Here is a 26,788-nt window from a genome sequence, read left to right on the forward strand (position 1 = left end):
TAGAAAGTGAATCACTGGGAGTGAATTGGTCCAGCGCCTGTGTAATTTTAAATATGTTGTTTTACTCCACTCTTCTGGCATGTCTTTGACTGATTGTGTGCCCTAGGAACTGGTGCAGTAATCAGCCCATTCACTGCAAGTATAAAGAACTACAGTAATTTCACTTTTTAGCCAGAGTTTCCTTCAAAGGTTCCTGTTTGGTAAAAGAATCCTGTGCAGATACAAAATTGAAATAGTTATATAGTTATGAGCATGAGGCATATGCAAAGAACTTGTAATGCTCTCAATATATCACATTTGCTGGATATTTATTTTAAAAGACTTTGAACAACAAAGAAAAAAGTACAGTGTTAGTCTAGTGTTTCCTTATGTCAAACTTCTACATATGTAATAAGCAAATACTAAAAAATAACAATTTAGGACTAGTATGAATTTATCTGTAAACAGACAGACTGACCAACATTGATGGACAAGATATAGAAGTATACAAAAAACTACAATAAAAAATTAAATAAAATTATAAAAAGCACAGCATGTAAATTGAATCGGTTAGTTCAAAAGGGGCCCAAGCCCAAGAGGTTTGTTTTCCCTGGAAATGACTGTAATTCCAAAGCATAAAGGGAGGCTACACCAAATAATTCATACTTTATCCAGATTTAGCACCAGTTCATAGCTTACAAATGCTATAATATGAAGCACCTCACTTTTATCATTTCAGAGGACTAGCAAACTAAAGTCTCTGGACTTGGGCCCTTCTTGAATTAAACATGGGTGCTGCCATATTGGGTAACTAGTGCTGCCATCTATGGGATAAACCCATGCAAGAGAGGCCCAAGTCCAGGAATTTTGCATTTAATGCATTTTAAGTGTCAAGCATAGTCAATACATTACAACAGACTTGGGACTTTTCTGCACATAATCTTATAGCTTTTCCCTTGAAGACCATTGAACATGTAATATCTCTATTTTGAAAAAAATGTGGGCTTGGGCTCCTTTTGAACTAACTGATTCAATTAGCTTAAAGGACAGATACAAAGGCAACTCTTCCAGTGTTTTCACATATCTGACGAAAAGTGTATGGCACTAAACACAATATGGCTTATGGAAGAGATAACAGCGATTTCTGACATATTCAAACTACAGGTAAACAATACGAGGGTCATTGTGACGCATAGAGTGTTAATTCTGGAAGAAAAACAACTCATCGGCACTTGTCCACCTCAGCTTTTTAGAAAACACTCTTTATGGTTTATAAATACACATAAATACATTTTTTTTAAACAACCTTTAACTTTGTCCCTAATTCTTGATGTGATGAATGCTGATGTACAGATGGGCGAGTCAGGCATCTGTGGAAAATCTTCTGCAGCACATCTTAAAGGTTGTTAGCAGATTAAAATCTGGACTCAGTGGTAACCAATCCATGCGTAAAACATATCGCGTGGTTCTTAAGCACATGGCATGATGATGCATCACTTTATCTGTTTCTCTTCTTGGCCTGGTGCAACCATCACTCTGAAACAGAGTAAAAGGGAAGTCTTATTTTCCTGCTTCCGTCTCAATTCTTTATGCTCAGCAGTAATCGATGTATCTAGTAAATTCACAAAGAAGAGTTGTTTTTCTGTGGCACCCACAGATGCTTGGTTTTAATAACTTTCCAATAACTTTATTTCCCACTGAGTTCAGCTATGACATTTTTTATTTATTTTTACTTTGACAGTTTTTATGTGATCTTCTCATGACTTTTTTAATTAGATGACCACCGCATTAGTCTATGCTGATTAATCACTACCATTTTTACTACTTGAATTACTTTTATGGACTTCAGACATCTGTGCACTGAAAAAAGGTTCACAGGGTGCTGAAGGGCGTACTGAAAATGTTATAGTCCTCATTAGTGTCAGACAGAGGCTGTGTGTTTGTGATTGCCTGTCCATATACTGCATCCAGAAGCATCTTTAATAGAAATACTGTATATATATCTATGGGTTTTTTTGGGCATATATACCATATTGTTGCCCACAAATGCTCACTTCTGAGCCTAGCTTCCATTACGCTTTACCATAAAGTCACTGTGTGACTCATTAGCCTTATTCTACGGTGGCCCAGAAGGGTCACAACACACAATCACACAACACAATAACTCACAACACAATAACTCACAACAAAATAACTCACAACACATTAACACACAACACAATTTCTACAAAAAAAGTTCTACAAGAGAAGCTAGCAGCAGTGTTGCTAGATTGTGCGGTTTTGGTTCTAAATTTGTGGGTAAAAATGGCTTTGGTATGCATAATTTTGGCGGTTTTAGGGTCGGTTCTGCTGCTTTTTCCCCTCATGAATATATAATAGCGGACTACGTTAGGCCGTGTGGCTGTTGGAGTTCTATGTACTGAAGCTCCGTGAACTCACCAGGTATAGACGCTTAATGGACCGGGCTCTGTCATCTAACCTGTTGTTGGGGGTGTGCAAGGCCCGCCCCGCCTCTTAGAAATTGTGTTCTTTAAAGCTTGATACCGCGGCCGCGTGTGGGAGGAGCTACCAGCTAAAGTAATCGTCTGATCGCTACATGGAGCGGTGTCTGTGTTTATCAATGCATGGCAGACACAGAGAAAGCGGAAGGATCAGGTTTATTATTTTGAAGAGTTCTGCATGGTAATCATGTTTCCATGTTTGAGTTCATAAAATCATCCCAGAGAAAGCCTGCTTAAACTCCCGCAGTGAAAGCTGCATCTTAATCTGACGCCCGTAATAATAAATAATAATAATAGTTATTTAAATTAAATTGTTAATTTTATTTTAATAGTTTTACGGTTATGTCTTGCTTTTGAGTTTTACTTCCCTGGTCCCAATCTCTCCTGATCATGCTCATCTGTGTCTTGTCAGTGCTGTTTGTAGTTAAGTCTTGTCTCTGCCTTTCTCTTGTGCTGGTCCATTAACATCTCTTTCCTTCTGCCATGTGTTCATGCTATGCCCACTGTAAGTTTAGTTTTGTCTTCCTGCTCTGCAGCGCTTTTTGTTAGTTGAAAAAATCCCTTGCCCTGGAACCGTGTGCCTCCCGTCTCTGCATTTTGGGTCCTTCATGGTCACCAGCCCCCCCTACCTGTCAAGAACTTTAGGTTACAAAAGGAAATGTGAAATGAAAATATGTAGAGCCTGAGCAGATCTCCACTCTACGTAGTTTGTCCAAGTAGGGGCACCGTAGTGTGACGGTCGAAAGGACCCCGAACGGTTATTCCAGGCCGAATGGTTATGGTACCTACACTGGCTCCGCAGGTTGTCGACCTCTTTGCTAGACTAAAACCACCCATTTCCGCGTAAAATTAACTAGTTTTGCATCAGGGCGCCGATACTATCCTGTCAACTATCTGCTATGATAACCACATGTTCCGTTGTCTATTCTGAACACGCTGGAGGGGGGGTTCCACGCGGAGGAAAACAACCTCGCAGCTGCAGAGGATGTGAACAGGTAGAGAGGCGGAGGAGGGGCTTGGACTTAGACCCCGCAACAAACTAACAGCTGCTTCCTAATGAAAAATAGTTGTCATCCATAAAATTAATATACTTTATTGGGTTTAATGGATTTTATGAGAACAAACAAACAAACAGAAAGGAGTCTGCATCAAAGTGAAATTGTTTCCAGCTCATTCATCTTAACTTTGGGTGTTTGACAGACAGAAAAGTCTATTCAAGGTTGTGGAAATTGGACAAAAGATTAAAGGAAACATTAGTGTCCAGTTTAGAAAGAAGAGGAAAAAAACACTCCAAGGATAAAGGAATCCAGGCGGTGTCCAAAATAAAAACTTTCTAGATGCCAAAAAAGACCAAATTTACTGTTGGAGGAGAAAATTTTGGAGCAACATTTGGTTTGCTCTTCGACTAGTCATGTTAATTAGCTTATTAGTGGATTTCATTCTCATATACAGTCAATGCTTCAGATGCAATGAACACAATCATTTGTCTTTTTTTCTTCAATTTAATGTGACACAAAAACAGAAGAATATGTCCTTTAGTTTCCATTGATGTTCATGCATTAACCAAAGGTAAATGACCGGTATTTATTCATTCATCATTTGTGTCAGGGTTGGATTCAGCTCAAGAAAAAAAATAACAGAAAAATGTGGACATTTTATACCAAAACCAGCTTCAAAAAGCAAAAGCAAAACCTGGTTTGTTGAATGTGAACTAACTACATACTATATCTTAATTGTTAATTCAACTATACAAGTATGTTTTAATTATGTTTAATAATAAAGTAAAATAAATTATATTTTGTTTCACACAAGGCGTCAGACTTGCCATACATCTTTAATTGTAATGAAATTGTAAAATTCAGTATATTTAGTGATCAGAATATTAAGAACTGCAACTGTATCTCATATATAAGTTGCTTTTACCAAAGCAAATTCATATTGCTTTTATTTTGGTAACTTGAAATAAAGAAAGTGAATTGTCAACATTGTCTGATTTCCACAAAAACTATTTTTAAGCATAAGAAAAAATGGAATGAATGTACCTTAACCACTAAGGTTCTAAAAGTATGATTGAGTAAATAAAGTGCTGTTTACCGTATTTTCAATATTGCTTAATGTAGCTTCTCCAGTACTTTTAAACGGTTCAGGAGCCTAAACGGTGCTTCACAAATAAATAGGGGGAAACCTTCTTTCCAGAAACAATAGTGTGATGATGAGGCAATGTGACAGGGTGAAGGAAAGCTGCTTTAATGTGGCTAAGATGCTTTGCTCACATATCAGTCTGCACTTTACCGCTGCTGCCCCGCTTTCTCACACCGAAGTAAACTAGTAACGGTCATCGCCAAGATGTTAGCCTTTTTTAGAGCGTTCTACACATCTCTCTGATCAATCGGGTTGCTGAACTAGAATGTATTGCTGGGAGGTTCTGCATTTTGGTAGATGCTCCGTGCAGTAGCACCTGTGCAGCTGCAGTGCTTCACTTGTTCTTATCTGAGCCGCTTAAAAGCACCGCAATCCGCGTTTTTATATGTTACTGGCTGCAACATGGCTCAGAGTTTCAGTTCGGTACCCATTCTTAGTAACAACTAAGTAGTTCATGTCTAACAACAAAACAAGCTGCCTCTAGCTGAGGTCTTCCTGTTGTTTTGTGCGTGTAGAGCTGCTCAAAGAGGCTCCATGTGCTCTGCTGCCAACTAGCGGTCGGAGGTTAAAGTGGAAACAAAAGTCAGATGCTGAGGGATGCTCATGAATAATTAAAATAAATAATTAAATAAATATCCTGACAGCATTTTGAATCAATACAAGTATCGCCAAATGAACTATCGCGATATATCGCCGAAACGATTTTCTCTAGCACTCCCTATGCTTTCCTTTCTGTGGGCAACTGATCCAATTGGCTCTTTGAGCGGTAAAGGTTGCAGACCCCTGGCATACCCAACAACCCTCTGATGGGGCTAGAGAGGATTACAAGAGGAGAGCCACCTTCTCTGGTTTCTCTTCTTCGTTTCCCTTTAATGAGGAATGTGGTTGTCCCACCTGGAGGATGCAAATATGGACTGAATCCTGCCCCACTGATGTAGCCACTTGGATGAGCAGCGAAATGTTTCAAGGAAGAAGAAGCGCTTCCGCATCTGCACAATACGTAATACACTGTGCGTGCACACACTGCACACACAGTGTGTGCACGTGGTCAGTAAAGAGCCAGTGTGTGCTACTTAAGCCCGGTTTACAATTCATAGCGATCAGCCAACCAATCAACTGAGGTATCCAGTTCATACTTGCGGTCTAGTTGCTTGCGATTGTCCACGATAACTCTGATGAACTTCTGTGTGGCGTTTATACTTTTTAAGTATAAACTGCCTGTGTGGATAGGTATTTCCTAACTCTTTCAATGAAGTTTTCATCATCTTCTGTGTTACAAAGACATTTTTCTGACCAGAGTTTGTTCTGTCATCACATACTCGAATTGCTTGAATAAATTCAGGTTAAATGACTTGCATGCAATTGCACTACATCCGTAAAATTCCAGTTGTGGATGATGTCATCAGGTGATGTAACATTTCCTAGCGATTGGGGCAATTCCATTCCAATGGTCTTGCGACTAATGTGACTACAGCGATTCCAAATCACTTTGGAGCATAAGCCGGGTTTTACTAACAACTGAAGTACAGTGTAAGGGCACCATATGAGAAATAACGTTATCATTATAAATACTTTACAATTCACTTACCACACGCACAACAATTGTATGTTCCATTTTCATTACGTTGCATAAGATGGCTGCATGTCCTACAAGGGAACTACAAGACAAACCTGCATTCCCTGTAAGATGCGTGCGCTCCTCCCTATGGGCCCAGACAACCCAAAATAAAAAATTAAACGGTCTAACAAACAAACACTTGAAACATGTTTTCTGTTTATAACACGACAATCGTTGCTTTATATTTGTCTGTGGTTCATCAGTTGCTACATTCCTACTCTGTTTATATTACATGACCACTGGCTATGGTGGCCATTTGGTTCAGTTGTTCCGCTATGAGAACAGATCGTATTTAGAATTCAGAGCGAACTGAAGCTTAGTCTGATGCAGAGACCATCTTGAAGGATTGGTCCAAGAGTGGTTCCCGGGCCTGGACCAGTTTGGGTGTATTCAGCCTGAAAATTTGTTCCAGATTATTGGGGAAAATTAACTCTGGTTTACTTTAATCGGACGAAATGTCTCCAGTCTGAATACACCCTAAGACTTTTGCTACCTCTCTCTACACCTTTAGCTGCTTCTTTCTTTACTCTCTGCTGTCTTCTGTCCTCTCAGTGTTCCCATTTTCTTAGCCAATCTTTTCCTCTTAACACACTTCTGAATTTCTTCATTCCACCACCAGGTCTCCTTATCTGCGTTCCTCATTCTAGATGACACACAAAGCACCTTCATCCCACTCTCCCTGATCACTTTAGCTGTCCACTCATCTGGAAAAACCTCCTGATCTCCCAAAGCCTGTTTCACCTCCTCCCTAAAAGCCTCACAGGACTCCTCTTTTTTAACTTTTACTAATAGATCCTCTGCCAGTGTCTTCTTAATCTTCGTCATCGCCTGTCATCCTCACACCATCCTTCTTATGCTGTCTAACTACAACTCTCCCCAGGCATCTCTTTGCAGTCTATGATCTCTTTGAGATATCTACATTTGCACAAGATGTGATAACTACCATTTCACATTGCTTTATAATTTTTAATTTCATTCCTTTATAATTGCCATTTCACATTCTTTTAGTTTGGCAAAAGACTCCGTGCAATTCCATGAGACAAATTTCCATAAACTTTCGGGTAATAACTATTCCGGGCACCAAATTTATTAAGGTTGAATAGAATTTAAATATATATCAGTGTGTAATCAGATGAAGTGTGTTTTCTGAGGCATTCCATATTCAGACTTACAAGTATGACTGCTATGTGTGACCCGGCACCTTTGACCTTTGGGCCACTCCCGTTCGAGTGGCAATATATTTTTTCAAACATCTATAATCCATGGCATTCTGATAATAACATGTTGGTTGATTCAAGTAAGAAATATCATTGAAACTCGGAGGACGTTTACCGCCCCATCACCTTCAGTGTAGATTAGGTACGTAGAGTGCAGTCGTCGTCGCAGCTCCAGATCAAGGAGTGCAAGGGCAACGATCTGCAAGGAAGCTGCAGGACGAGCAGAGACTGTGGAACTTGGAGACATCCGACTTTGTTGAGGGGTTTTACATCATCCGCCAGAAACTGAATTGCTGACCGGGGAGTATGGGTCGCAGGCTCAGGAAGTGATGCATAGATAAAGACAAAGCAGTATTAGTCTTGGCAATGAATATATAAATAATTTAGAACTGATCAGTTTAGAATGCTTAAGATAAAAGGGAATAAAGTGACTCTGAGAAAGTGAAATCAAGTAGTGAGTTTAAAGAGAAGGTTATATTTTGTGTATTCATCGCACCATAGAAAACTATCAGAGCACAGATTCCAACAAGAAACGACAGTTAATATGGAACCTGACGTAATATTAACACCAAATATAAAAAATTAAATGCACCAATGGTAAGAGAGTAAAGTAAAGTAACATTTCATCATTTCCGGAGGGGCGCATCTTAGGAAGGCCATCGAGGAGCAGGTGAATAGAAGGGTATCCAAGGTCCAAGGACATTACGTAGATGAGGAAGGTTGCCATCCCACGTAGCAATAGACGGCAGCTCGGCTGGATTTGATGTTTTGTACTTGATATCAGCGGTTCTCAAATAGATGGACAACAAGAGCACGTAAAACTTAAATATTAATTGGCAAAGGGGTGCGTGGATACTGCAATGAAGAACAATTTGAAATTGATGAGGGATCATAGGTTCTGATAGTATTTAAACTGGCTGAACCTCATGCATTTAGAAAAAAGTGCAGCGAGACCGAAGACCTGATACAGACATCGTTATAACAAAACCACTATAAGCATCAAGAATTAGATACCAGAAAAGCAAGACAGAAACATCCAGAAAAACAGAAACAAGGAAGTCCAGGACTGAACTACCCAGAACAAGAAAACAAAATGAACGGATGACAGTGGGGAATAATCCACATAGCAAAATTCAGGTGGCCCAACAGCGACAAATTCATATTTATACCACCAGAGATCGAATAAACGATGTGCTGCACAAACGCGAAGGACGACATAGTGGCAGAGAGGCATGCATCAATAAACCAGAGATCTATGGCAGAAATAGATCCAGACAGGCGGAGGAACATACGAAACCTAGATTCGAAAACGAGTCGCGACCACAAAGTCACAAAAAAATGGTGACAAGGAGGAAGATAGAACACCGAGAAAACATCAAGAAGATGCTAAACAAAGGGGAGCCCATATGATTACACCAAGTCCAGCACAGGGCTTCCGAGAAATGAAGTAAAAAAACATGACTGATACGACAGCCGAAAGGTAAACTGATACATAACACTTCGAGCCCCACCTAAGCCAGAAGACACCACTGGGAGGGATGGAGAGGCAGAACAGCGAAAACATCAACAATATCAGCCTCCCCAGCCATGCACTGTGTCCGGTGGAATTAATCATAGAGATGGCAAGGTCAGCCAAAGTGCAAAAACCCCCCCAAAAAATGAATAAAACGGAAGGATCACGAGGAATTAGGCTGCTGATGCCTAAAATGGATGAACTGAGGCGCCGACAGTTCTCACATAATCACATCAAACAGGAAAACGTCAGAGTGGCCACATTAGGGCTGACTCAAAAAATGGGGCCCTGGAAACAGCCCATCACAAAGCCCCCCACAAACCAGCCATAAAGCCCTAAATAACAAAATATCTGAGAGGTTGAGAAGACAGGGCCACTTACAAACTGACACATTCACAATGGGGCTGATGTTCGGTCCATGAAGGCTAGGCTGCATAAGAGACCAATGATAAGCAAAAAGTCCACAGAAGAGACAGGTCCATAGACTGACCAATCCAAAATGCACGTTAAACTATTAAATGTACACAGCTTTAAGAGAAAAGAAACAAAAAAACAAAACAAAGAGCCACCACAACAAAGCCAGCACCGAATGATGGCCCCCACAGCAGAAACCGGACCAGGTTTTGAAGAAAACGCATCGTGTATTTATAAAGAACTGCAAGTCCCAGGGTTCTTAGGGGCGTGACGTCACCGATGACCGGGTCGAGCAGGAAACAGGAAGAGACATAACCCGGAAAAAACACAACACAGAAGCACAAAAGATGGCAGCACGCCGCTCACCAAGAGATTGAAAAGAACGGGGGGAGGACATCATGACGCTGAAAATGAGAAGGCGAACAGCGAGCAATAGGACGCTGAACAGGTGATTTGATTAACTGAACCGCCCTAGGGGAGTAACCGAAGTAAACGCCTGCCTGAGTTATCTGCCCGAAATGCTCCCAAGGTAGCTCACTTACACTCAGAGGTTTTGTGTTGGAGACACTTACACAGTGTCTTCTAAGAACAGTCCAGCAGTATGCAGGTCAACATCATCATCATCGTCGTCATCATTTTCCTTCAGGAGAGGATGCAGCTGGGTCTCCTCTGGTGTAATAGCTGTGGAGATGAGACGATTGCACAAAGAATGCAGGCAAGGAATACAACAGCATCCACACAAGGTCAAGATTGCAATAAATACAGCTATGGACTCCAAAGCGGAAGCTACCAGTGAGTGGTACTTCCCAAACATGCCCAGCCAGGAGTACCACATGGTGGTATCAATACCAGAATGGTCCTTCATCTTACCATTGACAGTGCGAAGGCCCTCTATGGCCTTGGTCAGACTGCCGTCTGCAGCGGTGTTGTTAGGAATGAACGTGCAACACTGTTCTCCGAACATGGCACATACGCCACCCTTTTCAGCCAGTAACATGTCCAGAGCGATCCTGTTCTGGAATACCATTAAAGATGTAGCAGAAAGCTGTTCATGCACAGCTTCAAACCCTTTTTGTGTCCAGTTACCTAATTTTTGGATGTTGTAGTGGATGTAGTTGATCCTGTCCACGTTTTTGTTAATCGTACACCACCAACAGATTGAAGATTCCCAGCTGGCAGCCACCTGATTAACTAATTTATATTCGTCTGGTACTCCACGAGGAACCCCTATGGCGTCTATGTAAGTAGGGTCAGTTTCTGTCAGCTACACTTCTCACTTATGTCTAGCTCTCCATCTGTGAGGATAAATACTAGACAAGTTATTAACCAAAACTTCAACTTTCATAGGATACACAAAAACAGGTAACATAAGTGTAACCTGAGCACAATAACCAGTAACATTTCTAGGCAATCTTTCGAACAGTCTGCCATCTCCAAACCACCACCAGATGTCTCCACGGGACAGTGGAACAAAGTCATTTTTCATTATTATTACATTTTTAGTGGGTGGACTTACAGTTCTCTCAGTTGGAAGGGTTGTTTCATTTTCATACCCAGGTGGGTGCCAGTATAACAATGGTTACAATATCAACAACATTACATTTCACACAATTTTGACAACCTTGGTTTGCCATTTCGACTAACTGTTTTTCCCAGTCTAAATGGGTTTGTGGCTTTACAAGAGGTTTCACTGACTTTCGGGTCTACCCAGACTCTAAATGTCTGAGTCCACCCTATTATCAGACTTTAGCTCACCTTACACCTTGGAGTTTCCAGTCGAGATTACCTTTTTACAGTGTGTCAGGTGAATCCAGGTGGATCTTTCTGCGATTTTGACTGTAGTAGGAGTGGTCAGCAGTGCCTGGTATGGCCCTTCCCACTTGGGTGAATACAAGCGTTTTTTCTTGATGCTTCTTATTAGCACCCAATCACCTGGTTCCACAAGCTGGTTTTCCTGCTGAGGGGCAAGAGGCTCTTCATTAGTCAAGTTTTCTCTTTGTTTTTCTAAAATGGCCCTCATCTAGTCAGCCGATTTGCTTCTTCATTAGTCTCCCATCGGTTTTTAAACTGTGGTAACCTGTAAGGTCTTCCAAAAAGGGTCTCATAAGGTGTTAGGCCTGTTGTACTGCCAATATTTATGTACAGTTTTACTAAATCTAGGCACTGAGTCCATGGCCTTCCAGTTTCATCAATACGTTTCTTCAGCCTATTTTTAATTGTACCATTCATTCTTTCTACCAACCCAGCACTCTGCGGGTGGTAGGAACAGTGATTCTTTAAGTCAATGTGAAACATAGTTCCTATTCTTTTTATGATTTGATTAACAAAATGAGACCCATTGTCACTATAGATTTTTTCAGGTAAACCATATTGAGGTATTATATCTTTGCATAATGCTTTAGCTACTGTTATTGCATCAGGATGTTTTGTTGGGAACAATTCAATCCATTTAGAGAATGCATCTATTATGACCAGACAGAATTTTTTCCATTCGCTTCTGTTTAATTCTATAAAGTCCATGTGTATAATTTGAAATGGATATTGGGGAGTTGGAAACTTCCCTCGTTTTGGTCTAAGGTTTCCCTGAGCATTGTACTTGGCACAGGTGAGACATGATCTACAACAGTTTTTTGAATAAGAATGAAATCCATAGGTTGTGTAATGTTTGTTTACCTGCCCCATCACTATCCTTGTACATTTTTTTTTATCTTGAATACCAAATTTATCCTTCAGTCTGTTTCCTTCACCTACATGTCCAGTAAAGTCTGCCCAATCACCTCTCTCTTCCCTCGATGGATAACCTGGATCACCTCGTCCAACTCCACTGCCTAAAGTAAAAGTGAAATGACAGTGATGAACTTCAGTACAAAAGTCAGAGCTAGAAAGACAAACCAGAATGCAAAAGATGTCAGCTGGTGAAATGGGCATGTGTCATTTTCTTTTATCCATTTTCAGCCGTAAGTCTTGCAGAGCAGGTGTGGGACAGATGGATGAACAGAGGGATGAGAAGAAAAAAGGCAGAAACCAAATGTTATGGCCTGGAGTGACGACATGAAGGTAGACAGTCGAAAAGGGTTTTTGAACAAAACAACTGGGGCAGGAAATCCAATCTTTACTGAAAGAGGAAAAGAGCCGTAGCAAGGGCCAAGAAGTACAACACTAATTTAAACTGTCACGGCAAAAACACACACTTTCACACTCTGACCTACCCCATCAGGAGACTTAGGCACTTCACTGCCGAGCGCGCCGGTTATTTTGTATATTTTAGCACTTTATAATAACCGTGTTTTCACTGAGACATGGCATAAATTACTTTTGCTTCCAAACATTATAATTTACTCATTATTTGTTCTTGATTGCCTGCTACCCTGGAATGAAAATCGCATCTCTTTGTGAGTTGCTTTATAATTGTTTGGGGAATTGCTTCATTTGTGCGAGGAATTTGATTTGTCAAAGTTTTATTTATTTCGTTTTTTTCCCTTTCTCCTTTTGTTTCATTTTGCCTCACTGATTTATATATAAAATGATGGTAAACATTAAATAACAATCCAAATGCACATTTATATAGAGCCTACGTTGCTTTTTACTTCATGACCTGAATGTGTCTAGAATGTTGTGCATGTGCGTGCAAGCCAAAGGTACTTTCAAGAGACCGTTTAAGCACATCTGATGCCTCTGCCTCCCCTTATGACCTTTTTGTAAAGCCATCAGACATATCTAAGGCTTTTGGACTGGTGTAGTTCTTTGACGACAGAGTTAAGCTACGTTCACACCGCCCTTGGCAATACGATTTAAGCTCCCACTTTCCATGAATAGCCTGTGTAAACGTACGTATATGCAAAGGCTTTCGTCTTTAAAACTCTTGGGTTCACATGTAGCCACGCAAGTTTCTATGACCATTTTGAGGCTCTATGTACAAAAGGTACATAAAGTGCCATTTAATGTTTATTGCTAATATAACCAGGTCGAACTTTGACCAACCAGAGACTTGGTAGTGACATATAGATGGCGTCCCTTTCAATTCACGGAAGTGCCAAACATTTCAAAATTGATAATAGAGGATAAATTAATAATTGTGGATTGTGCCAAGCTGGAATTCTATGACACCAAATCTTTCATATATCGGAATGGAGCTGTGAAAGAAAAAGCTTGGAGCAAGATTCACTATATTTGCACTGCTTCAACATTTCACAACAAGCCTCTTCCAACTGTAGGTGGCAGAGAGGCGCTAGTACCGGTTAGCGACAGTCCAGCGTGAACACCATGTGTTAAAAGATCCCCGGCACCGCATGCCCGGTGTGACCGTAGCATCATTATGTATTGTTGACTTTTTGAAGGGTGCTCCTCTGTGAAGAGGATCATAAGGAGTGAGATGATCTGACCCACACAGGTGGTGGGAAGGCAAAGCGTGACCTTCCAGGGACAAACAAGACAGGGCGGACAGGAGACACAGCAGCGTTTAGCCCAGAAATAGTTGTGGCAGGAAGTTTGTGGGTAATAGAGGATGATGTGTGAGTGGAAGAAAACAAGTTTGACCCTCTCTTTCACTCGGAGGGGTTTTAGTTTTAGCTTGCAGAGTGAATATAGGTGAGTGTATACATCACGATGACACTGTGGGTCCAGTGAGGGGAAAATCTGTCCTAGGAATAGTTGCTCATGTCCTATAAAACTGTGTGTTGGTTTGTGTTTGGATGATTTCTTATGTGACTGTGTGCATTCCCACCAACCACTTTCCCTCCATAAACACACAGATGGTGTCACAACAGCACAGCTAAACTCTTTTGCTGTTTACCTTCTCCTCAGCAGCTCTGCAGCTTTACTACACAAACATATACTGGGATTAAATAACACCACCTTTTCCCTGGGGATTGACACTGAAAGAAATCACCAGAAAATTACTGGTAAGCTCGTTTCTCACTTGACTCTGGTGAAATGTGTAGCCTGTGGTAAAATAATAGGGACTTTCTTTAAGGAGGACAAAATTACGTCTCTACCTCGCTTTCTCAATTTCTCCAGATTTTTCCACCACATGCACAGTTTTGCTCAAATCTGTTCTAGTCTGGTGACAGGGGGACGATAAATACCTAAGGGCTGGTAGACTGCTTGTGATGCACATGTTGCAGGTGGTTAGAATCATAAGGGGCCGCATAAATAGATGGATGCACAGGTGGCAGACAGGAAGCTGTCAGTTCAGAATAAAATATAGTTCATTTATTTGTCTTTGCAATTTCTTCTGTTGTGAAGCGTGAAAAGTAGGACCTAAATGAGCAGATGAAGGATGAAGATCTAGACAGTATCCTAGGAAAAAATTAACGCAACATAAGGTCTTAGTTTTTAAATTAACTTGATCAAAATTTTATTCATTTATCAAAAGTGTTAATTGGTGTGTTCATTGCCATACAAAAGTGAGTCGAAACTTGTGACAGTGTAGTAGGTAAAAAAATGTATAGAAATCTACTTGTGAGACTAATTCCTTAGTCCCATACACCCATACAAGACTTGACCCGTATGGGTGCAGTGGGTTTTTGGGTTGTCTGAGCCCGTGGAGAGTTGTAGACAGGAGTAGCCACATCCTAAAATGAGCGTAGTTGTGTTTTGTAGTTCCCTTGTGGCTCATATGGCCACCTTAAGGGACGTCATGAAAATCAAACGTACCATTGTTGTGCTTGTGATAAGCGTACTGTGAAGTAAGGATAGTGGAAGTTACACTAACTTACGGGTGATGCTGTCATACAGTGCCCTTTACTGTGCACTCTAGTTGTTGGTAAGGTGCCTGTGCTGGCTCCTTGCTGACAGCGCACAAATGCTACTCGTACGGGATGTGTAGGTGAAATTTAGTTGTTGTCCACGCAAACTACATCCTGATTGTTTCATTTCCTCACAGCCAGGCTGCAAGCACCAAGCATGCAAGGGGTGTGCACCTATCCTTTACTCTGTGTATGTACACTGACCAAAAATATAAACGCAACACTTTTGTTATTGCTCCCATTTTTTATGGTATAGACTCAAAGATGTGAAACATTTTCCACATACACAAAATAACCAGTTCTCTGAAATATTGTTCACAAATCTGTCTAAATCTGTGATAGTGAGCACTTCTCCTTTGCCAAGACAATCCAACCCACCTCGCAGGTGTGCCATATCAAGATGCTGATTAGACAGCATGATTATTGCACAGGTGTGCCTCAGACTGGCCACAAGAAAAGGCCACTCTGAAATCTTCAGTTGTATCACACAGCACAATGCCACAGATGTCGCAAGTTTTGAGGGAGCGTGCAATTGGCACGCTGATAGCAGGAATGTCCACCAGAGCTGTTGCTAGGGAATTGAATGTCCATTTCTCCCCCATAAACCGTCTCCAAAGGCATTTCTGAGAATTTGGCAGCACATCCAACCGGCCTCACAACCACAGACCGCAACCTACTTCACCCTTTTGTGTTTTTTAAGTCTTCGCTACAACCTATTGCCCAAAGCATGACTGCAGAAAAACATGCATGAACATTTTTGCTCTATGAGTTTACTGAGCAATCTCTGACCTTAAGGTTTTGTGTGGGCCACCTGTGTGCCCCGTACAGGATTGCCTATTCTTCGCCCGCAGGCAAATCCTATTTATCTGTAACTGCAGTTTTTTTTTTCTTTTTAACTTGTCCTGTCCAACAGTTGAGCAAGCAGATAAGAGCTGAAGCTCTCATGTGTTGGACAAAATTTACTCTTACAATAGGGGTTTTTGAATCTTCAGACAAAATTTTGTATTTGAGGCTAAGCTTTATTTATAATAATTATGTTTTTCAATTCAATTTTATTTATATAGCCCAATATTACAATAGTCATCTCAATGGGCTTCATGCATTTCTTATGCATTCCTTGTAGGACCAGATGGGAAACAAAGAAGAGAGAGGGATAGAGTGGGGAAGTTGATAATACATTCATAACAAAAGAGTGTCATGAGTAATAGCAGTTCTGAACAAGGCATAAAAGGCAAATTAGAGGTCCTTATTTTAAATTAATCTTCACGTTTGTATCTTTGTTTGTGCTTCACTTTAGCCTTTACAAACAAGGGGGAACCAAACAAAACACGGTACCATACAGTATTTTTGGAATGGTCAAAAACTGGCCCAGTTGTTCACAACTCAAAAAAACACTAGTTAGGGTGCAGTGAGACGGTTGGAGCACTTGTCAATGTATGGAATTTAAAAACAAAAAAGAGAAAAATCAAATCATGTTTCTCATCCATCCTTTCTTCAATTAAGAAAGTTTACTCTTTCAGAAACATGCTCTCCTTACTTTTTTATTTATTTATTTTATCAAGCCCGCTTACTAAATAAGAATACAAACGTGGTTTTCTTTAGACACTCATGTCAAAAAACCTATTTGCCGTGGTGCTCTACCACAGCATCTGACTCTTTGTGTTGCGCTTAGTGATATATGGCTTGGATGCAGCTGCTCAGCCACTGTGACCTGTTCCAGAAGCACACTATATGCGGTTTTGGGACTATAGTAAAGGCTATATTAAGCTTGGAGGTCTGTGGCGATTGGCTACAGAAAGTTGGCTACCTCTGCTAACCATGTGCCTCATCATCCCCTGACCCTCCGAGTATATTGCTACCACTTTGAGGCTGAGATATTGTCAGCTCCAATCACCTTCTCTGCGTTTTGATTCTACTGACATTTGACTATTGTGGCATATTTATTAGCCAGAAAATGTCTTGCCTGTAACACAGGTGGCATACCATTACACGCTCATTCTTTCACAAATGTTCCTAGAGGTGGTCTGCAGTTTATAATAATATATAATAATGATCACTTTCACTCATTTCAACAAAATGATAAGGTTGATGTTTTTGACATATTGTGTTTGAAAGTGTTTAAAGATAGGATTAATGAGGAATGTTTTATTTTTTGCTGGAAAATTTTGTTAGTTTAGTAAATGAAACAGAATTATGTTGTAGATGGAAATCCATTTAGAACTAAAATTACATTGGAATAAACAAATTTATCTATCCCCATATAAATATGCCAACATACGTGCCAATATTATATGTACACTCAATGGCCACTTTATCAGGTACACCTTGCTAGGACCAGGTTGGACCCCCTTTTGCCCTCAAAACTGCCCTAATCCTTGGTGGCATAGATTCAGCAAGGCTCTGGAAAAATTCTTTAAAGAGTTTGCTCCACATTGACATGATAGCATCACGCAGTTGCTGCAGATTTGTCGGCTACACAACCATGATGCCTATCTTCTGTACCATCACATCTCAAGGGTGATCTATTGGGTTGAGATCTGGTGACTGGAGGCCATTTGAATCCAGTGAAGTCATTGTTATGTTCAAGAAACTGATCCGAGATGATTCCAGCTTTATCACATGGCGCTAGGGGGTGGGTGAAACTGGGAATTTGGGTATCGATACAATACCAAGTGATTACAGGGCTAATATCACCAATATCAATATCGCTATACTTTTCTAGAAATGGAAATACTCAATTTTTTGTTTCTATAAGGGCACAATAAAACACAAGACAGAGACCTTCAGCAAATAAAACGTTTGTTAACTTATTAAAACAATCTGAACTGAAAATTCATCAAATATATATATACAAGCATTATTAATAGGATGTTTTTAATATGCTAAAAAAAACATTGATTAGATGCCTAACAAATTTGTCAGTGTTAATAAGCTTATTAAGATTTATTAACAAACTTTGTTAACAAATTAAGAAGTATTATTATTGTTTGGGGTTCTAGTAAGACATTTATTAGCATTATAGATGTCTCACACAAGCCTAAGTGTTGATAAGCTTAATAAGTTTTATTAACTAACAAATAAATAGGCTTTATTAATGTGTAAGATGCTAGAAAGATATTTATTAGCATTACAGATGTCTTGCAAATACCTGTTAATAAGATTCATTAACATCTGAAGTCAGACCATCCATCCTTCTTCCTCCGCTTATCCGGCACCGGGTCGCGGGGGCAGCAGACTGAGCAGAGATGCCCAGACTTCCCTCACCCCAGCCACTTCCTCCGGCTCCTCTGGGGGGACCCCGAAGCGTTCCCAGGCCAGCCAAGAGACGTACCCGGAACACCTCTCCAGGGAGGCGTCCAGGGGGCATCCGGACTAGATGCCCGAGCCACCTCAACTGGCTCCTTTCGATGTGGAGGAGAAGCGGTTCTACTCCGAGCTCCCCGCGGGTGACCGAGCTTCTCACCCCATCTCTAAGGGAGCGCCCAGCCACCCTACGGAGGAAGCACATTTCAGCCGCTTGTATTCGGGACCTCTTTCTTTCGGTCATGACCCATAGCTCATGACCACAGGTGAGTATTGGAACGAAGATTGACCGGTAAATTGAGAGCTTTGCTTTTCGGCTCAGCTCTCTCTTCACCACGACGGACCGATAGAGCGACCGCATAACTACGGACGCCGCTCCGATCCGCCTGTCAATCTCACGCTCCGATCTTCCCTCACTCGTGAACAAGACCCCAAGATATTTAGACTCCTCCACCTGGGGCAAGGACACTCCACCCACCGAGAGATGGCAAACTACCTTACTCCGGTCAAGGACCATGGCCTCAGATTTAGCAGTGCTGACCCTCATCCCAGCCGCTTCACACTCGGCCGCAAACCGCCCCAATGCACGCTGGAGGTCCTGGCTCGATGAAGCCTACAGGACAACATCATCTGCAAAAAGCAGAGAGGAAATCCTGTGGTCCCCAAACCAGATCCCTTCCGGCCCCTGGCTGCGCCTAGAAATTCTGTCCATAAAAACTATGAACAGAACCGGTGATAACGGGCAGCCCTGCCGGAGTCCAACGTGGACCGGGAACAGGTCTGACTTACTGCCGGCTATGCGAACCAAGCTCCTACTCCGGTCATACAGAGACCGGACAGCCCTCAGTAAGGTTCCCTGGACCCCATACTCCCAGAGCACCCCCCACAGGATGCCACGGGGAACGCGGTCGAACGCCTTCTCCAAATCCACAAAACACATATGGACTGGATGAGCGAACTCCCACAATCCCTCCAGCACCCTAGATAGGGTGTAGAGCTGGTCCACTGTTCCACGACCAGGACGGAAACCGCACTGTTGTTCCTGAATCCGAGGTTCGACTATCGGACGGACTCTCCTCTCCAGTACCCTGGCATAGACTTTCCCAGGGAGGCTGAGGAGTGTAATTCCCCTATGGTTGGAACACACCCTCCGGTCCCCCTTCTTAAAGAGGGGAACCACCACCCCTGTCTGCCAGTCCAGTGGTACGGTTCCCGACCGCCACGCGATGCTGCAGAGACGTGTCAGCCAAGACACTCCCACAGCATCCAGAGACTTGAGGTGCTCAGGGCGGACTTCATCCACCCCCGGGGCCTTGCCACCGAGGAGCTCGTTGACTACCTCAGTGACTTCAGCCCGGGTAATAGACAGCCGCACCCCAAAGTCCTCACTCTCCGCTTCTTCAAAAGAAGGCGTGTCAGTGGGATTGAAGAGATCCTCGATGTACTCCTTCCACCGCCCGACAATGTCCCCAGTCGAAGTCAACAGCTCCCCACCTGCACTGAAAACGGTGCCTGTGGAGAACTGCTTTCCCCTCCTGAGTCGCCGGATGGTTTGCCAGAATTTCTTCGAGGCCAACCGATAGTCCTTCTCCATGGCCTCACCGAACTCCTCCCAGGACCGAGTTTTCGCCTCCGCAACAGTCCGGGCCGCAGCTTGCTTAGAGTCAGACCAATGTCAGACCAATGTCTTCAAAATCCATATTACTAAGCTGATTATAAGCTTTACAAATGTATTCATTAACTTTGTTAACAGTTCATTAATTGTTTTGCAGCACCTCATCTAAAGTAAGGACAGTTTTTACCACAAACAACCACAAAGTATAAAGATTGTAAAAAGAACTTTATAACATTAAAACAGACTAAACATACAAAACTCTTTCTGTAAAAGAAATATAATGATTTAATTCAGACAAATTTTCAAAAACAAAAGCAAAACAAAACACAGGGACCGGTGTTGGATGACTCTAGCATCATAGCTAATAAGGGTAAAGTATTAGCATCTATCCTGAGTGAAACATTTTTTGCAAATCCTATCCCATGGACACAGTTCTCTGGATTCAATGCCAACTGCATTCAACCACTGTTGCCTTGCTTCCAAATCCACCAGAAAGTTGCACAAGCCAGTAATTTTTGAAGATCTAAGGCAATAAACCTACGAGCCATGCTAAAGCTAACACGCTGACGACAGACCGGAACAGAATTAAAGATGGGCGGGGCTTTTTTTGTCACCTGTCTGAAAGCTTAGAGAAAGTCTAAGAGGCCATTCAATTGGCTGAAAGCGAGCACGCCTGTTTTGAGTTTGATTGACAGATTCATTAGCCAATGGTGACATTAGTTGACCTGCCCATCTTTGATTCTGTACCGGTCGGTAGTCATTTTGGAATGTAACATTGAATAAGAATAAAAACTGCAATGTACAAATAAGACAGAAAATTTGAAGAACCAGATGATAAACAAGCTTTGAAAAAGGCCTGAGGCATTTTAAACCAATTTTCCTTTTAGTCAGAGCAATTGTGTTGTCAAAGTCACTTTCCATTCATAAATGGTAAGGACAAAATTAAAATTTTGATTCTTTTTCTTCTGCTGGACAGAGAAAGAATAAACCAGTTCATCAATCATCATAGTGTTTAACACAGAAGATGTCACCGGTGACACCTAAATGACACGCTCTTTATCTACATTCACACCACCTGCAGCGTCAAGCAGCCACTTTCAATAAAAAGTCTATCTAAAAGCCTGTTTCCGGTTTTTCATGTTTAAAACTCTCGCATTGACACATAACTAACACAAGTTTCTACAAACATTTTCAGGCTTTATATACACGCCATTGAACACGCATTGCTGATTAGGCCAAGTTAAGATTTGACCAATTAGGGATTTGGATTTTGTAGTGACACATGGATGCTGTCCCCTTAATTCAGACAAGTGCCAACTGTTCGAAATTAGATAATGGAAGAGAAATCAATAATTGTGGTTTCTACCCGACTAGAATTATATCTAATTAAGTCTTTCATATGTTGGAATAGAGCTGTGAAAGAAAAAGCCTGGAGCAAGATTCACAAGATTTGTTACATTTTGCACCAAGTTTCTTTCAACTGTAGGTGGGGGACAAACAGTAGAAAAAGAAGAAGCAGCCCCCCTGCTTGTCAAGTGTGAACACCATGAGTTAAACGTGGGTCAATTGCCCATGTATACATAGCTTAAGTTACACCATAAATCTTTGACCATTTGTGTGATTAACATGCATCATGGGATTCTGACAGGGAAAACAACGTATTTTCATATCGGCTTTGCTCTGATAAGCAACACATTACAAACGTAAAATTTTTCATAACAGCACAGAGCCATTTTTCTCTGCAACAGAATTAGTTGATTTACGTAGATTACTTAAGGACTTCACCACTGTCAAGTGTTGCATATCAGCTTTTCTCCACTTTAGAATAAGCTGGAATTATGTTAATTGCATAAATGCTATAGTTGCAGGAAAGAATGTCAATATTGGAGCTTAAAGGGTTAACTCTGAAGATAACGGATTGCCCTTCTTGTGTAAATTTGATTTTGATTTGATTTAAAATGGTTTATTTCGAGCAATTAAATAAGAAAAGTACAAAAAAACAATTCAATCATCAGTTATACATTCATACAATGACGAATCAAACTTAGGCTAATTAGACATATTAATAAATATTGCTTGAAAGGGAGTGGAAGGAAGCAAACTTATATCCCACCCCATTATACCGTAACCATTTTATTACATGATTTATCATTATCCGGTTCCTAGCTTTTATCAGAATTAAGAATCTTGAAGTATCAATAAAGCACATGACAAAGAAAATTACTTTTAGAAATCAACATGGCAATGAAGTATCCAAAATATATGCAAATGATGTTACTTACAAAAGTAATTGATATGATTTAAAAATAATACTAAATCAGTAAAATAGACATAACACTGTTTCAGAAATTTTCATAGCAAAATTTGATCAAGTATCAAAAGTTAAAAATATGTGCAAAATTATGTTACATTAGGAAAAATCATGAATCCATTTTTCAATTTTTGGAGCAAGTGAAGTAATATCATTAGAAATCAATCAATTTAACCATTTTCAATAATTGATTAAGCATTTTTTTAACAGGTAATGCTGTGAAGTAAAATAAAAAAGGGTCCTTAAGCTGTCAAGTGACCAAGGTTGGTTTTCCTTCTTCTGCTGATTAACAGCCGTTCTTCTGATTTTAACAGAGTAAATAGTTCTCTTCCATGTTATGTCTGCAAACATTAGATTAAGGTCCATATCCTTCTTCAGCTGATATCAGCAGCGCTGAAAGTTGAGGTCAAGTTGTCTGCAGGTCAGAACTCTCTGCTAAAAATCAGGGTCACTTCAGACTTTTGGAGAAAGTGATGAATCTAGGCGTCATATTTCTTGAAATTATTTGGTTCTTTGATTTATTATTGCATGTTGGTTCAGACGTCCATAATCAAACACTTCTCAAAGTCCTTCATGGTGTTCATAACCAGAACCTTGGACCGGTCCGGTGGACCGAGTGGTTTGACGTAAATCCTGCAGCCTTTAACCCAAGTGTTCTCAATCTGCTTCCTGAGAAGCAGTGCATGTTTGGCGATTTCAGCATTCTTTCTGGTCAGGTGGTCGTTCAGATAAGCACCAGGGGCCTCATTTCTAAAACTTTGCGTAGGATTTGCGTCAGAAGTGGCGTACGGATGACACATAGGACGTGCGTACGCACAGAAATATTCGGATTTATAAAACCGTGCGCATGCACATCCTACGCATCTTTCCCTTAATAAATCACAACCAATTCTAAATGCAGCGCAGCTTTTACGGCTTCATGACACGCCCATAGTTGCCCATAAATAGTCCGTGAAACGCCCACAAATGAATATTCATTGATTGCGAAATCATGGCAAACACAGAGAGGAAATAAAAAAAAACGTAACTTCACTCAATGTGAAGTAGAAGTTATCGTTGGCGAGGTGGAAAAGAGGAGAAAAATGTTGTTTGGAGGGCACAGTGTGGGCATTACTAATGCCAAAAAGGCAAGTGGCAAAAAAAACGTCTGGCGCTGCATCGCCAGAGTGTGTCTGCCACGGGGGGGGGGGGGGGGCACCGGGCACCGGAGCTGACCCCTCTTGATGAGAGACTGGCGGCAATAATTGGGGAATCCCTTTTAAGTGGAGTGGTGACTTAGGCGCAGGGGGAACACCGACGCGCCAGATGCACCGGGTGACACACCCCCAAAAGCCCGCAGAGGTCCAACAGAACGGCTGGAGGAAGTCGGAACCGGCTCATAAGCCACTCGTCCTCGTTTGCCAGCAAGTTTTCTTGCTGTCTAAAGATGCGTTCACTCCGAATTCTTCCATTTGCCACATCTTCTAAGAGCACAAGATCAGCCATTGTGCGTCACTACGCGTTGTGATGGGGCATTTTATTTCCCTCCATTTAGTTACATCTGACAAGCTACAGATGTCGGTAATAATCCACGTGGAAATGGGAAATTGTTCAGCGCAAATGTAATTTCTTGTTGCTTTCTGAATGGTTGAGACATACGCCATACATTGTTTTATCAAAAATAAAACAAACTAAAGGCATATGCATGAATATCATAATTCCGTAGCTTATGAAGAAATGTTTTACTATGAAAACAACTTTCCCCAGTGGACAATTAATGCATCTCTCTCTATCTATCCGTCTTTCTGTCTAATTGCACCTATATCTGCTCCGCCAGACGGACACACTGAGGAGAATATCAGTTTTGTACATTATTTCGTTCTGTTAACTATATTATTTATGAGGATGAATTGTACAACATGCCAATATTGCAGAACATATTTCACTTGTCTTTTTGCAAATAAGTGTTCATTTGAATTTCTGTTGTAATTTTAGTTAGATTTTTTTTTGTTTGTTTCACTGCTGATCGATCAAACGGGTGTTCGTGTAGGCTGTTAATTGTAAGACTTGCATTGTGAAGTCTTCGTGTTATTTATGAAAGGCAGTATTGTCATTTTCACTTTCACGTGTTTCTTCCATCTGCCGACGGTGTCGCCGTTTCTCATTTCACCTGTTTTTGTGCGTACGCCTGGGTCAGAGCTTGCGTGAAGGACCGCACATTTTCCCGTCAAGTTTGCTTTTTATAAATCTCAATTATTGCGCAGAGAGTGGCGTACGCCTTCTTTTGTGCGTACGCAACGTTTATAAATGAGGCCCCAGATCCTTTCAGATTTTTACGTTGATTCAACAGAGCTAGCTTGTATTTTTGATTCACAAACCTGATGAGGATTGCTGGTTTATCCGTCTCCTTTCTCCAGGGGAGCGGGTGGCAGGTCTTGATGGTATTGAGGGAAATCCCTTTAGACGTGAGAAATTATTCCACTTGGTGTTCCAGAGTCTCTCCATCTCTCCCCGTTATAGAATGCTAGCATTGCTATTAGCATTAGCAGTGCTAGCTCCAGCTGCATTTAGCTTTGCCTGAGGTTTGACAGGTACTCCAGTGAGAATGACATTATTCATCCTTGCTTGTTGTTCCACATCGTCCAGTCTTTTCTCCAGAATGTCGACCCGGTTTTCTTTTTGCTCATTTTGAGCTCGGAATCTTCAGAAGTCTTCCATGAGAGGAATTAGCTATGCGGTCACTTGCTCCATGAAAGGATAACGCAGCTTGGATATCATCAAGAATCTTTTTAAGGTCTTCGTAGTCATGGTTTTTCTTAGGGGCCATGGTCATCTCTCTTTTTTTGGAGATCTACTTTTAAGTCACTTGAAGAGAGTTGTTAAGCCGCCGTGAGCCACACACGTCCGTGCTGTAACCCGGAACCAGAAAAAAAATCTTTTATATGGCACAAATTTACTAAACTAAAGAGGCATAGATGTCCAGTATTATATTAATAATAATAACAACAAAATAAATTATAATACTAGTATTTATGGTTATAGAGCGCCTTTTGTTGAATGTAATGCTACTGCATGTGTAGCCACAAAGGGGGTCCAAGTCTTGGTCCCCTTGTGCCGGTCCCCAGACCAGAAAAAATACAGCAGTGTCAGGAAGGGCATCCGGCGTAAAAGTCTTGGCCAAACCGGTGCAAATCATTGAAAGCTTTTGCTGTGGTGACCCCTGAAGAAAAATGCCAAAAGGTGAAAAACAAGACAAGACAAATGCATCCAATAGCAGCAGAAGTCCTTTGAGGATTCTAGGTTAACCAAGATAAATCACAACTAGAGCACAACACAGAAACAGAGGTAAACAAACGAAACTAAACTAAACATTGAAGGTAATGTTTTCTGATAAAGAGTAACGATCAGTGTTTTACAAACGTATTGTTCTCATTTCAAAGGAACTGAGGTTCTCCAAGGTGCCTCTTGGCCATGCAAATTTATGTCACCCAGTAGTAAATAACCAGATCATATCTGCTGATTTTTGTCAGTTTTAATGCAGATTCATCCATTTTGAACTTGGATTCATCACATAAGATGACTGGTCTCTAATAATAGTTTTTCTCAACTTGTGACACCATCACTTGTTTTTATAGAAATAGTAATACCTTTAGTAATTTAAATAAACAATGGAAAAATGCAGTCATGTGATAAACTTTACATATTTTTACATTTTCTGCATCAAGGCAGTTTGGTTTACATGAAGACCTTCTCTACACACCAGTTTAAAAAGTTTCCCAGTAAAGGCAGGCTCCCCTCATTTACAGCCAATTCTCCATAGATCCAGTGCTGCTGGCAGGCAAAGATTGATCTACTTTACAGTGACAGCTGGAGTTAACCTGCTGTGCACAGATAAAGGGGGAAAAAAGCTAGACTCCATTAAAACATGCTGAGAAGAGGAAAGATGGGTTTACATTTAGACATTTGTGTGGAGCTTGTTGACCTATGAACTGTTTGCAGGTTGGAAGGTAACACGACACCCATAAAAGTGTTGTCCTTCAGAAGGTAAAAGAATTTGGTTAAGAGTCTGGACTAATGGTCTCAAACCTTGCTGCAGGATTGCACTTCAGTGGTTCCTGCTGCTTGGTTATGGCCTGTCAACCTTTATTTGACTCCAAAGAAAAAGGCAAAACTTTTCTTTCTCTTTTCCTGTTGAGGTTATATGTATAAAATCACAAAGGAAACTAAAAATGTGTTGTCCTTCTCCCTTTGAAACCATTTAACACATCATAATAACTTTTGTACAAGTAAATCCTAGAATATCTCCAAGTTAATGCTTTTGGATGCCATTATGGGTCTCTACTTAATAAAATAAACAAAGGAAGCCCTTAGCTGAATGTATCAGATAAATGCAGAAACAGCCAGCCAAAACATTTAAACCCAAACTTGAATATTTTTTGAACAGGCAAA

General features: G+C 41.0%; 1 long non-coding RNA gene across 3 annotated transcripts; it reads right to left on the reverse strand.

The window, feature by feature from the left end:
• Positions 1–305: 305 nt before the first annotated feature.
• LOC144988989 (uncharacterized) lies at positions 306–25,908 on the reverse strand. Of its 3 annotated transcripts, none has more exons than XR_013653107.1 (4): positions 24,718–25,908; positions 10,471–12,212; positions 7,584–10,399; positions 306–1,515 (listed from the first exon to the last, which is right to left on the reverse strand). It is a non-coding gene; the product is annotated as an uncharacterized LOC144988989 (long non-coding RNA). The 3 variants fall into 3 exon arrangements; XR_013653108.1 differs by having other exon boundaries at positions 7,584–10,065; positions 10,255–12,212; XR_013653106.1 differs by having other exon boundaries at positions 7,584–12,212.
• Between the last annotated feature and the right edge of the window lie 880 nt (positions 25,909–26,788).

This window comes from Oryzias latipes, chromosome 22, assembly GCF_053564925.1.
Source record: "Oryzias latipes strain Hd-rR chromosome 22, Olatipes_Hd-rR_3.1".
NCBI lineage: Eukaryota > Metazoa > Chordata > Actinopteri > Beloniformes > Adrianichthyidae > Oryzias > Oryzias latipes.